Here is a 13495-nt window from a genome sequence, read left to right on the forward strand (position 1 = left end):
CTGACCTTCTTCGTTCTGTTACCACTGGTAAAGAATACCGTGATTCTAAAAAAGAAACATCATTTACCGGGCACCTGCCCCCCCCAATAAAAATCCCACCCCTATTTTTATCGACCGAATAATAATGTACTGCCCTTTTTAAAAAAACAACAAGATCGCTGTAACATGATTTATTGGCAAAAATATGAATAATACGAGTGATCTAATGGTTATGTTAGAATGGATTAACCTTCAATATGTCGTCATTTCCAATCGCATGCTTTGTACTTTTACCGTTTCATTTTGCTTTTTGCACATAAAAGCTCTAAAGGTAACGTTTACTTCTGGCTCATCCTCTACTTTCTGTATATATAAAACGTCATCCACAACTAATTTGGGGGAGGGAAATAAAAGCCGAAAAATCTTATCCTCGTGTAGCCGCTGCCTCATACGTTGTCCTATAAGAGGGAAACAACGGAACAACAGAAACACTGAACTGCTACAAAAACAAACATGCATAGAAACGGACTATTTAATAACAACTGCTATATTTCTGACTTGGTACAGGACATTTTAAAAAAAAATGGTGGGTTGAACCTGGTTGTATTGCTAACCAAACCTCCCGTTTATATGGCGATGTTAAAAATTCCGCTAAAATGACAACATTACGTGACAGGAATACAGTACAAATAAACGCAAGAACACTCAGGACAGAGAAATACATAAATAAATAATATAATAGTACATTACAAAATGTAAACCACAGAATAACAACGTACAAACTTCCATTAATTTACGACAGTACACCACAATAGAATTATGAAGGAAATGAAATCGTCAGCAATAATAACTTATATGATATATATGTTTGGGGTATTTTTAGGGGGTGATCTGCATGAGAACAGTGCAAAAATCTACTTTCGTCAGTAACACTGGAGACCAAATGTTAAAAAGCCAAAAAGTATATATATATTATTTGAGAGTATAACCTTAAATGAATTTTCAGGAGGGAAATGTGTTAATATACTGTCAATTTAAATTAGTTAACCTGAAAGGATCTAAACTAACATAATTATGCATTTTAATTAAATATCTATTGACTAACCTAATTTTAAGTTGACGTAGAAGCATTTTCATATCAACGTATCTTGTAACATTTGGATGAAAAAATATCTGGTAATATCTTATCTTTTTGCCGTTTCATTTTGCTTTCAAAATAGCGTGATCAAAGCTCTAATATAACGTTTATTTTTGACCTATTCTCTATTGTCTGTACATCTTTAACTTCATTCACAAATATTTCGTTTTGTGTTTAAATAGAAGCCACAAGGTCTTACCGCCTAACACGTTGTCATATACGTGTACTTTTCAGTGCCGATCCAAACCGATAAAGTTATACGCAGACAATCGAGGTTTTCCCAGTTACAAGCAGACGCACAGGTACAAGTTCCCTTGTTTAACCTCGCCTTTCCCGACAAGCAACAGGGAAACATCTGATAATTAGCGTTTTACTTGCTAAAACTCACAACTCCCTAAAACATAGTTAGCTGAGTTAGGGAGTTGGGACGTACTATTATTTGCACAAATATGGCTATATCTCGATATTGCTCATAGTGAACTAAACTTTAACCACTTAAACAATCGGCAATTGAAATAATAAATTAGTTAGATATGTTAAAACAACAATGGCGAACTCCAATGTAAATTCCACAAGGGAAAATCCATAAAAACTGACAAAACCAAACGGCCGAATATATCAACCAACAATGAAATGTTGCAAAAATCAAAAAAAACTATTACATGCAGTAGTTTTAACCAGAACAATTAACAAAATTACCACTATGTGCATTTTAGAAAAAAATGTAATCGTCAGCAATGATATATCGTTTGTTTCTATTTTTTTTTTTAATCTTTTTTAGGTTGTTTGGGGGGAGATAAATGGGTCTCCATGACAACAGAGCAAAAAATCAACTTGCATTAGTTACAATGGAGACCAAATGTTTAAAAAAGCCAATATATATATATATATATATCTAAAAGAGGGACGAAAGATATCAGAGGGACAGTCAAACTCGTAGATCGAAATCAAACTGACAACGCCATGGCCAAAAATAAAAAGACAAACAGACAAATAATAGTACAGCTGACACAACATAGAAAACTAAAGACTAAGCAACACAAACCCCACCAAAAACTGAGGGGTGATCTCATGTGCTCCGGAAGGGTAAGCAGACCCTGCTCCACATGTGGCACCCGTCGTGTTGCTTATGTTATTACAATCCGGTAAATAGTCTAATTCGGTAGGTCACATTCGTGAAAAGGGAAGGATATTGTAGTTACGGCATAAGGAACATATCCGATATCATCTACCAACTCGTGATGGCGTCCGTAAAATTTACGAAGGGATGATTTCAACTTCAACATTTGGAACTCTTGGTTTAATAGCTTCTTTGTGAGCAGCAATCCTCTATCAAGGAAATCATGATAGGAAATACAAGCCCGGGAATATCGTATCAATTGGGAGAAATATACTCCGTATGCAGGCGCTGCTGGAATGTTGCTACATAGAAATGGAAAGTTCACAACTGGGAAGCTGAAATCATCTCTTTTGTCGTAAAGTTTTGTTTTCAACCGACCCTCATTGTCAATTTCTAGATGAAAGTCAAAATATGAGACAGACTTAACTGTATCTGTAGTATCCATTATCTCTAGTTCGATGTGACAGATTTGTTCAACATAGTCACCAAATTTTGTATTATTTAGTGAGAGAACATCATCTATATAGCGGAACGTAAAGTTAAAGGATATTGCTAACTTTTTATCTTTCTTCCTAAGAAGTCACTATATGAAGTCAGCCTCATAATAATAAAGAAACAAGTCGGCAAGAAGAGGGGAACAATTAGTTCCCATTGAAATTCCGACAGTCTGTTGAAAAACGCGTCCTCCAAACGTAACAAATATGTTGTCAATCAAGAAATCAAGCATCTTGATAATGTCAATTTCAGAGAATTTTTTGTTTGTATCAGAGTGATTCAGAGTGAATCAGAGTAACATTTGGGAGCATAACCTTAAAAGGACGGCCAGCAGGTAAAAGGGGAAATATATTAATATACTCTTTATTTGATTTTACATAAGGTCACATAAAAGAATCTAAACCAATATAACTATGCATTTATATAAATATCTATTGAATAAATATATTTTGTTTTGACGTAGATTGATTCGCATATCAACGTATCTTGTAACATTTGGATTAGAAACATCAGATATTAATATCTTAACATATAAATAAAAAAACAAAAGTTCACCATAATAAACAAAGATGAAAAAGAAACTGTTATCTTTTAAGGTTAATGTTTGAAATAGTGCAATAATCTGAAGTTCTTATCAAGCGAAACAATCTGGCATGTGAATATATTTATATTAATAGCATATGCAGATGTGAAAGCATTAAAACTTTATATCTTTATCTTTTTTTTTTTGTGAACAAGGTTTATTTTAGTTTAAACATCTTCAGTATATTGCTTTCGGAAAAATTAGTTGCAATTATTAAAGAACAAATATGTTTTCCGACAACCAGCAAGGAAAAGTCTGATAATATAACATAGTGTTTTAGGATAGGCTGAATACAATTAATTCTAATTTTATTGTATTTCTATTAGTTTGAATTTGTTGGGCCCTTTTTGCAATGTACAATATGAATATTCAAAATGAAAATAAAAAACAAAGGGCTAAAATGATAATTTTACAGTAGAGATCATTTAAGTATGTATATCAAATACTACTGGAATATTAAAATAGCATAGTCTTTGTTTCATATGTTTTACAAAAGTAAAGAGATAGGACAAATTTCCCCTGTATGTGTTTCACTCACCTGGTGAAATTCCAAAGGTATTAAAATCCTACTGCAAATAAGATATAAAATAGTCTATTTCATACACTTACTTTGCAACAATTTTACAAATTTGCTTTGAATCAAATGCTACTCAACAATACATGATGATGTTGAAGGCTATTTGATGTAAAAATTGCAAATTTTACATGTTTGTGTCAAATTTTGCATCGAAGGAAATTGCTAACCAAAATGAATTAATGTGTATCCTAAAGACATTACATAACTTTACTTCAATATACTAACTGTTTTGTTTAACGATGTCCTTCTTATATATTTTTGGGATAAATTCTCAAAATTTGCAAAAATCTATTAACATTGGGGTTGTTTGCTATCTCCTAGTGTTTACAACTAGGTGCTCTGAGCCATACTATTGTTAATACCTTAAAGTACACATATTGGGCTGTGATAAGTTAAAAAAAATTACTCTGATGTGACAATCATTTGGGAAAATTTGTCCTGCTCCTTTTACTTTGTAATTTCATTGTATCAGAATATTTGAACAGAATATAAGTTTTGGTACTCGGATCTAATAATCTATGTTTTAGTAAGTCTACTAGCATGAATTTAGTGAGACTATCGAATATTGAAAAATAAAAAGCATCTGGCGCGGACAAAACACAGAACAAATATTTGAAATATTCCTAGTCAAGTATCTATTTTTTGTAAACTGTTAAAAGATATGTCGTCTCATTTGTATTTTGTCCTTCCGAATGTTCCTTTTTCCCGATTGTATCATTTTGATTTAGTGTGGATAAATGTGTTTAAACTAAGAAGGAAAAACGAGTAGTTCAAGCAGAAAGGCAATGTTTTGTGTATGTAAACTTATTAGAAATGAGACTTTACCTGTGTATATTTTATTGAAGCTATTTGATTCGGTGATAGAACTAATTCTTTTATTTGGTTCAGACGTTTTAAAATTGTCGAGAAAAAAATCGTTTGCAGTTCTGTAAAAGAGTTCTTAATGTAAGGAACAATACGCCTATTTGTTAGGTCATTATTAAACGAGAAAGTTCCCCATTAGAAAGCTGACATCATCTCTAGTCGTCAAATGTTGTTCTCAACCAACACTGATTGTCAATTGTTAGGTATAAGTCAATAACTTTAACGGTAACAAGTATGCACATTTCCACAATAAATGTCTCATCGGTGATGTTCGAGACTAAAATATTTGAAAATCCAAAACAAAGAGCTTATAAAAAAAGACAAAAAATATAGCTAACGCCGGACAAGGAATCGGAGATTTGCATGAAGGAGACATATTCATTAAATCAAAATAATTTCCAACATTTTGTAACAGCAAATCTTAAATACACAGTATCCATAGTTTCCGTATTTTCATGCCAGTACCGAAGAACTGACTACTTAGTTGGTGATATCCTCGGGAACTAACAGTCCACCAGTAGAGGTTTCGACACAGTGGTAGTGATAAAATGAACGGTACCACTTTTACTGTACCAGATGCGCATTTCAACAATAAATATCTGAAAATCCAAAACTATTTTAATCATTTTAAATACACAATATCCGTTTTTTCGTGTCATTACCGAAGTACCGGCTACTGGGTTGGTGATATACCCTCGGAGACTAATAGTCCGCCAGCAGAATTATCGTCTCAGTGGTTGTAATAACATTAAGATATGAGGCAGACTTAACTGTATCTGTTGGGTCCTTTTTCAAGTTCTATAAGCGTAGTTAAATCAAATTACACCTAATTACATAAATTCAGTCAGTTTTTTTGACCAGCTAAACAATTATTGAATGGAGCGATAAATACTTTGAAAAAAGGAGTTTTACTAAATAAGAAATGAAAAAAAAAACGCAAAACGAAACACACAGTCAGAGATTTAATACAAACGTTCGGCAAGTTACGTCTAATAGTTAATCTCAGTGTAGATATATACATGTGTAATAATAAAATAGAGAATACAATTATGGCATTTATAATAAAGAAAGTGTCTAAACTATTATAGAAGCCGTTGTTGTTAAGAAATTATTTAATTAATTTCAGGAGTATGGAAATGTTCCTATCTCATAAACTAATGTATTGGTAGATAGATTTCCAATATTTGGTACTTGATCCCTGCCCTGGCAACATTGACGAGGGAAATACGAAATGATTTTTTTTTTCAATCCAGGCCGACAAAGGGTATATTCTGCATGCGTCACGCCCCTTAAAAAGTGATAGCCGGAAAAGTATAACGCCAGTAGTTATAATAATTTGTTCATGGGAGTTAATGACAGACATGTATGCATCGTCTTGGTTGAAAAGCACAAAATGCAGATTTAGGTGTAATCAGGGCATGAAAGGCACTCGGTGTGTAAATATGTATTTATACAAGTAATTTTTGTATATTTTCTTCATATATTTATTCCAGATTGAAATGATTACATATCATATTCAGTTTTTTTCATATATACTTATACTTTAAGGAAGCATCTTCATTTATTGATAAATGTTTTCATCAGCTATCATATGATTTTCAAATTACATTATTAAAAGGTTATACGGAGGGTGATTATAACGGTTAATGACATAATAAAATCCTTATTTCTCAAGTGTTATGTTAAGAATACTTAAAAAGAGATCAGAGCAGCTGCACATGCAATTACCATTTTACGGTTGCATATAACAAAATAATTTATAATAAGATTTCCTGATTTTAAGATTTATTAAATAACGCTCAGACACAAAAGTGTAACATGAGGTAATACATAACAAACATAATGACGAAACAATCTTTGTTCATTGGGCATACTGCATACGAAAAGTATATCAGGGCTATTTGAGAGGGGGTGCATCAATTTAATATAAGGGGATTTTACCTTGCAAACGTGGACTACGTTTATTTACAGAGGTTTAAGAGATAATAAGCTTTTCAAATTTTAAAGATATTTAGTCGAACTGGATATAAAAGCTCGTCTTACGAAATACCATAAGGCATTGCTATCTAAACAAAAAAACCTAGCCCGTGTTCGAGATGTATTTAAACCATAGCCTGTAGTAAATGTTTAGTATCGTTTTCATAACAGTGTGGACGAGACCATTTTTGGCGCGCTGAAGTCTCCCATTGACTGGGTTAAATTAGGTGAACGTTCGTCTGTAACGCCCACTTATCACGTCGTATTTATTATAGACATGTAAACTGTGGGGTCACCAAAGGTTCTCAGCGCCTAAATCAAATAATTCGAAAAACTAGTACAGGAATAACCTTTGTGTTTTGATTATTATTGAATACTTCAACGTTCTTTACTTGCGTTTTTTGTTATGTTTTGATATCGCACGTTCTTTAAACATAAAAATTAATTTTTAACTAGCATTAAAAGTGACAATGTATGTGTTGGCTATTATCTTTTTCGGACGTCAAAGCGATTAATCCATTGCGGTTGTCTAATTTTTTCAATTAGTATCTTTTATCTTTTATATTGTGTAAAATTTTATTTTAGAACGAATGCATGATCAACTTTCAATAGTTGTACAATTACAAAACATAGACAAAATATACTTTCGTACGTTCTTTTTCGTACTTGCACGATATTGGACAGTAAAAAGATATTTAGACCAAGCCTTATGACATTTACTTTACGAAATACGAGTAGATAAAATGTATAGTTTGGTGTATTTTGGAAACTACTATACTTGTGAAAAACCCTTGGTAGCAGAATGATTATGCACCGACTATTCTTCCTTTTCTGAGTGTGTGTGTGTGTGTGTTTTTTCTTTCTCATGCACATACATGAACATTACTTTTTTAATCTTAGTGTCGTATTTTTTTTCGTCCCTTATTTTCAATGTAAATGAATTGGTTTTTTTCCTCTATTTTCTGAAAGAAAGTATTTTTTTCCTTTCCAATTTTTTTTTAAAATCAATTCATTTGTTTTTTAAACGGCCCAACATACACAAACACAATAATTGACGGCAGTTTATATATCAACTTCGTCCTTTTTAAGATCGCAATGAAAATGTGCATATAATATATGTATCATGCAGGAAATTAATTTTTAAAATGTGGTCAAAATTTGCTCGTAGCGGAAAAAAGCAACAGCTTAATATGGATTGAAATTGAAATAATTGTTATAATTTACACAACGTTACTTTTCCCAATATAAACATTCAAAAATTATTATTATTTTTTTTTTATTTACAACATTTTTTTTCATTCTTTATTTGGTTGATACTCTCATTGTGCTGTATAATAAATGGAGATACATTTAGAGGTATATGCAGATGATCTCTGTATATCATATTTAAATACAAATATTTCAGAAAGACCAACGTTTTACAAAAAAATCTTTGTTTTCTTTTTTCATTCTTTATTTGGTTGATACTCTCATTGTGCTGTATAATAAATGGAGATACAATCAGTTATTGTACAGTACTTTAGTCAATTACGCTCCATCTAAAGTGTTGTAAAGCACTGTATCTATTTAACAAACGTGCGGCTTCAAAGGAAAAATGCATCTACCGTTCCATAATCACATTTGTTGATACGACCTTTATAATGAGTTCATCTTTCTAATGGAATATTTTTATCTTTTAAAATAAGATATTTGAATAAATTTCAAGTATGATCTTGAGAAAAAAAAGAGAATATTTAAAATATCAACAAGGTTTACATCGAAAACAACACAATGAGCCTTGGTTGATGTTTGAGCATAAAAAAAACCAACGACTGCAAACATTTTTGTTTATTTTAAATATTTCATCAGTTCGTCATCTTTTACATTAAATGATTCGTTTAACACATATTTTGAAAGTTCAGGTGAAATTTAATTACATTCTAACACTGTATCATCATTTAACCCTGTTAATCTTTTTCACTCACTGATCATTTTAGAGTCGAAGTTAATCATTTTCAAGAATTTAAAACATCATAATAATTGAGAATGTTTAATACATCATACTTATCTGTTTGGCTCTAGTAAACACTTTGTATTCATATTGACTAATTTAGGCATGAAAATCATGGTCCAATAACTTCGACTTTAGTCCACATACATTAAGTTGAGTAATGTTAAGTTTATTAATAAAACCAGTTTGAATTGTAAATCAAAAAATGTCGTCTACGGATTAGAGTGTAACTTTTGTGGATTGGTATACGTCGGTGAAACGAAAAGAAGGCTAAATAAACGTATGCGCGGCCATAGATCAGAAAACAACAACAATGCAAGCGCAATTGTTTACCTGCATTTTAACCAGCCTAATCATTCAATCCTTACTATGCAATTCGCATGATCGAAAAAATATACCACAGGACTAACATCTGCAACACCTCTCCGTAGACAAAAAAAAAGAAGACTACTGCATTCAACAATTGGGAACTGCGACACCATATGGTTGCGATGACAAAATTGATGGTAAAGGTATTCTATAATCTTGTCCTTCCTGTAGCTCGGTGAATGTGATGAACATTTTCAACTCTACTCCTCGACGTAGACACAGTCATGGTCATCGTCATTATACATCACCTACTCTCCATGATGTCTCTATTAATGACCTGCTGCCATTTATACAAAAGCCGTTAGGTATTCATCGAATTCGCACAAAGCTTTATTCATTACCCCTTCAAAACTTCATTCTATGTACAACTTGTGTTTGGAAACATCTGTTACAAACCCTCATTCAAACAATACAAACTTACAGCTTCATTTCGGATATTGCAAGTCACAGACTTTTCAAACCAGTTCGCATTGGAAAAGGTGAAAAGGAAAAAAGATCCTTTCTTAAACTTTCCTTTGCCAGCAAAAGTATCGATGCCATCAACTTGGGTAATATCCTTCATCATAAATCAGTTCACTCGAAAATACCGCCCTATTTTAAAGATCAGTCTGTACCTATCATTTCTTATACCTATACCAAACCAATTGCAACTAAAATTTTCAATTACAAACACGTGTTGCAGGATCTCTATATTGACGACTTCAAGTCTAAACCTCTTGATTACACCTGTGCTTGTTCCCCATTCATATATAATCCGGCTGGTCACGTTATTCCTGGTGGCCTAAACATTGTCAATAACACTTCTCTGCGAAATGTGTTATCCAAAGCCCCGAAATATCGTGAGTCTAAATCCATCAATTGGAAACACAACTTCAAAATACTGATGGATTCAGTCGAGGATTATGCCAGGCAATGTGTTAAACGCGAGAAAGAAGACGTAGATACTCTTTCTGAATGGATTAAGACTGTGAGGTCGTTGATACAAATCATAATTAAGAAACTGAATGGGTTTATGAACACCCATTATACATCAATCTTTAAACACCCAAATGTTGCAAAACACTTGTCATACCTCAATGACAAATATGTTGTTGTCCCCGCAGATAAAACCCCAAACAACATCGTTTTTAAGTGTAAATCATATTACATAATCTGCTTGATAAATGAATTAGGTATTGACAATTCACTTGGAAACTCAACATATACCCCCACGACACTTACTAAAGAGGAAATCCTGGATAATCATAGGTCTGTTCTATGTTCCTTTGGAATTTCAACCGAAGTTGAAGAACTGGATCTTCCATCAATGTATTGGATACCTAAACTACATAAGTTTCCGTACAAACAACGTTATATTGCTTGGTCTTCCAAGTGCTCCACGAAACCTCTTTCTAAATTACTAACATCAATTTTATCAGCAATCAAAGCCGGGGTTCAAAGTTATTGTGAAACTACCTATTCTAGAGGTGGCGTGAATCAGATGTGGATACTAAAAAATTCGAAAGATCTTTTAGAGTAAATACAATCTAAGACTCTTTCATCTTCCAATAGCATTAAAACATTTGACTTTTCTACACTTTACACAAGTATTCCCCATTCCAAACTAAAAGACAAATTGAAAGAGTCGGTCCTGCTTTGTTTCATAAAAAAGAAAGGCCAACTTAGATACAAGTATCTTGTCTTAGGGAGGGATAAATCCTACTTTGTAAAAAATCACTCTGATTTAAACCAAACAGTCCCTGAAACTGACATTATCAAGATGCTTGATTTCTTGATGACAACATTTTTGTTACGTTTGGAGGACGTGTTTTTCAACAAACATTCGGCATTCCCATGGGAACCAAGTGTGCCCCATCTTCTTTCTGACTTGTTCCTTTATTCATATGAGGCTGACTTCATACAGAAACTTCTTAGGAAAAAAAGAAAAGAAGTTAGCAGTATCCTTGAACTTTACTTTCCGCTATATAGATGATGTTCTCTCACCAAATAATTCAAAATTTGGTGACTATGTTGAACGCATCTATCCCATCGAACTTGAGATAAAGGATACAACAGATACAGTTAAGTATTCCTCATATCTTGACTTTCATCTAGAAATTGACAATGAGGGTCGGTTGATAACAAAACTTTACGACAAAAGAGATTATTTCAGCTTCCCAATGGTGAACTTTGTATTTCTATGTAGAACATCTAGCAGCGCCTGCATACGGAGTATATATCTCCCAGTTGATGTGATATTCAAGGGCTTGTAATCCTATCATGATTTCCTTTCAAAGAGGGTTGCTGCTCACAAGGAAGCTATGAAACCAAGAGTTCTAAGTGGTGAAGTTGAAATCATCTCTTCGTAAATTTTAGGGACGCCATCACCAAATGGTTGACCGTTACGGAATATCCGTTTCACAGATGATAGCGGATATGTTCTATGTTCCAAATGTCGTAACAACAATCATGTCCCTTTTTCCCCGAATGTGACTTACCGAATAAGACTTATTACCGGGTTTGTACAAACATGAGCAACACGACGGGTGCCACATTTGGAACAGGATCTGCTTACCCTTCCGGAGCACCTGAGATCACCCCCAGTTTTTGGTGGGGTTCGTGTTGCGCAGTCTTTAGTTTTCTATGTTGTGTTTTGTGTACAATTGTTTGTCTGTTGGTCTTTTTCTTTTCTAGCCATGGCGTTGTCAGTTTATTTTCGACTTATGATTTTGAATGTCCCTTTGGTATCTTTCGCCTCTCTCTCTTTAATGTCGGATGCGGTGTCCTAACGATGATCACGATTTGACGAAGTTCATCAACATATATATGTCATACACAGGTGTAGCCCGTTTTCACTGTCCCTGGAACTCTTTCAGTTTAGGGTAAATGTTTTTTCTTGCTTTTCACAATTTGTGAGGTACTGTCAAGAAATGGAAAATTCAGCATATTTTTCTGTTTTGATGCAGAATTCTTGAGTTTCGTAGTTGCTAAAGTTAGTAAATCTGGCGATTAAGTTGCGATGTTAATCGCCTTTTCTGGCACAAAAACGATGAAATGCAGTCTACAGTATTTTGAATATTAAGTTCGATTTTCAGAAAAAGTTACACCACTTCGATTTTTTTCTGTATCTCAATATTCCTCATTCATTTCATTGAATTGTATTTCACTGAATGGGACTGGATAGTTAGCACATTTTCCTTGAGTTTAATATTTTCTTTTTTCTGAACCATACCTACCTCACCTATCTTGTATTTGCCACCTCTATCAGATGAACCACTGGCACTGTTGTCTTTTGTCAATGTATCCTCGAACACATTGATAACGGTGCACTTATAAAATCAGTTAGATAAAAATATTGAACAAATACTCTGTACACTGTACATACCCCACCAACATTATATCTACAAAATTACTGTTACCATTTCTGATGGGACTACAACTTAAATGTCATCACATATGTATCTTGTCCATATCACATATTACTGTTTACTACTTCACTTAAGGATCATATAATTGATGCACGCTTTTGGTGCAAGCTAAAACATAGTCCAGCGCTAATCTTCTCAATTTGTACATGTTGTTGAGTTGACAAGAAATGAAAGGCAAAAACTCCTAATGGGTCAGGCAATGGTTTTGGTCATTTTGGCATTTTTGTAAATGTTGTCTTGTTGATTATTTTGCTGCTTCATAACACGTTCTACCTATCAATCAAACTTTTCGAGATAACTGGCACAAAACACAGAATTTGTCAAAAATCGTCATTTAATGATTTAGGGAGGAATAAATCGTACTTTGTAAAAAATCACTCTGATATCAAACAAAACATTCTCTGAAACTGACATTATCAAGATGTTGGATTTCTTGCCGACTTATTTCTTTATTCATATGAGGCGTACTTCATACAGGAGCATCTTATAAAGAATGAAAAGAAGCTAGCACTATCCTACAACTTCACTTTCCGCTATATAAATGATGTCCTCCCACTAAATAAGTGTTCTGACTATATGGAACGCATCTATTCCATCGAACTTGAAATAAAGGATACAACAGATTCAGTTAATTCTGCCTCATATCTTGACTTACATTTAGAAATTGACAATGAGGGTCTTTTGAGAACAAAACCTCACGACAAATAAAATAATTTCAGCTTCCAGCAGCACCTGCATATTACAATATTACAGAGCTGCATTTCCTATCATAATTCACTTGATAGAGGGTTGCTGCTCACAAAGAGGCTTTTAAACCAAGAAAATTTTACGGGTGAGATAACAAGTTGGTTGACCGTTATGGAATTCTCTGTTCCAATGGTCGTAACCACAATCCCATCCTCTTTTCCCCGAATGTGATCTACCAAATAAGGCTTATCACCGGTTTTTACTAATATGACCAACACGACAGGTGCCACATGTGGTGCAGGATCTGCT

The sequence above is a fragment of the Mytilus californianus genome, unplaced genomic scaffold (assembly GCF_021869535.1).
Source record: "Mytilus californianus isolate M0D057914Y unplaced genomic scaffold, xbMytCali1.0.p SCAF_4, whole genome shotgun sequence".
NCBI classification, from domain to species: Eukaryota; Metazoa; Mollusca; class Bivalvia; order Mytilida; family Mytilidae; genus Mytilus; species Mytilus californianus.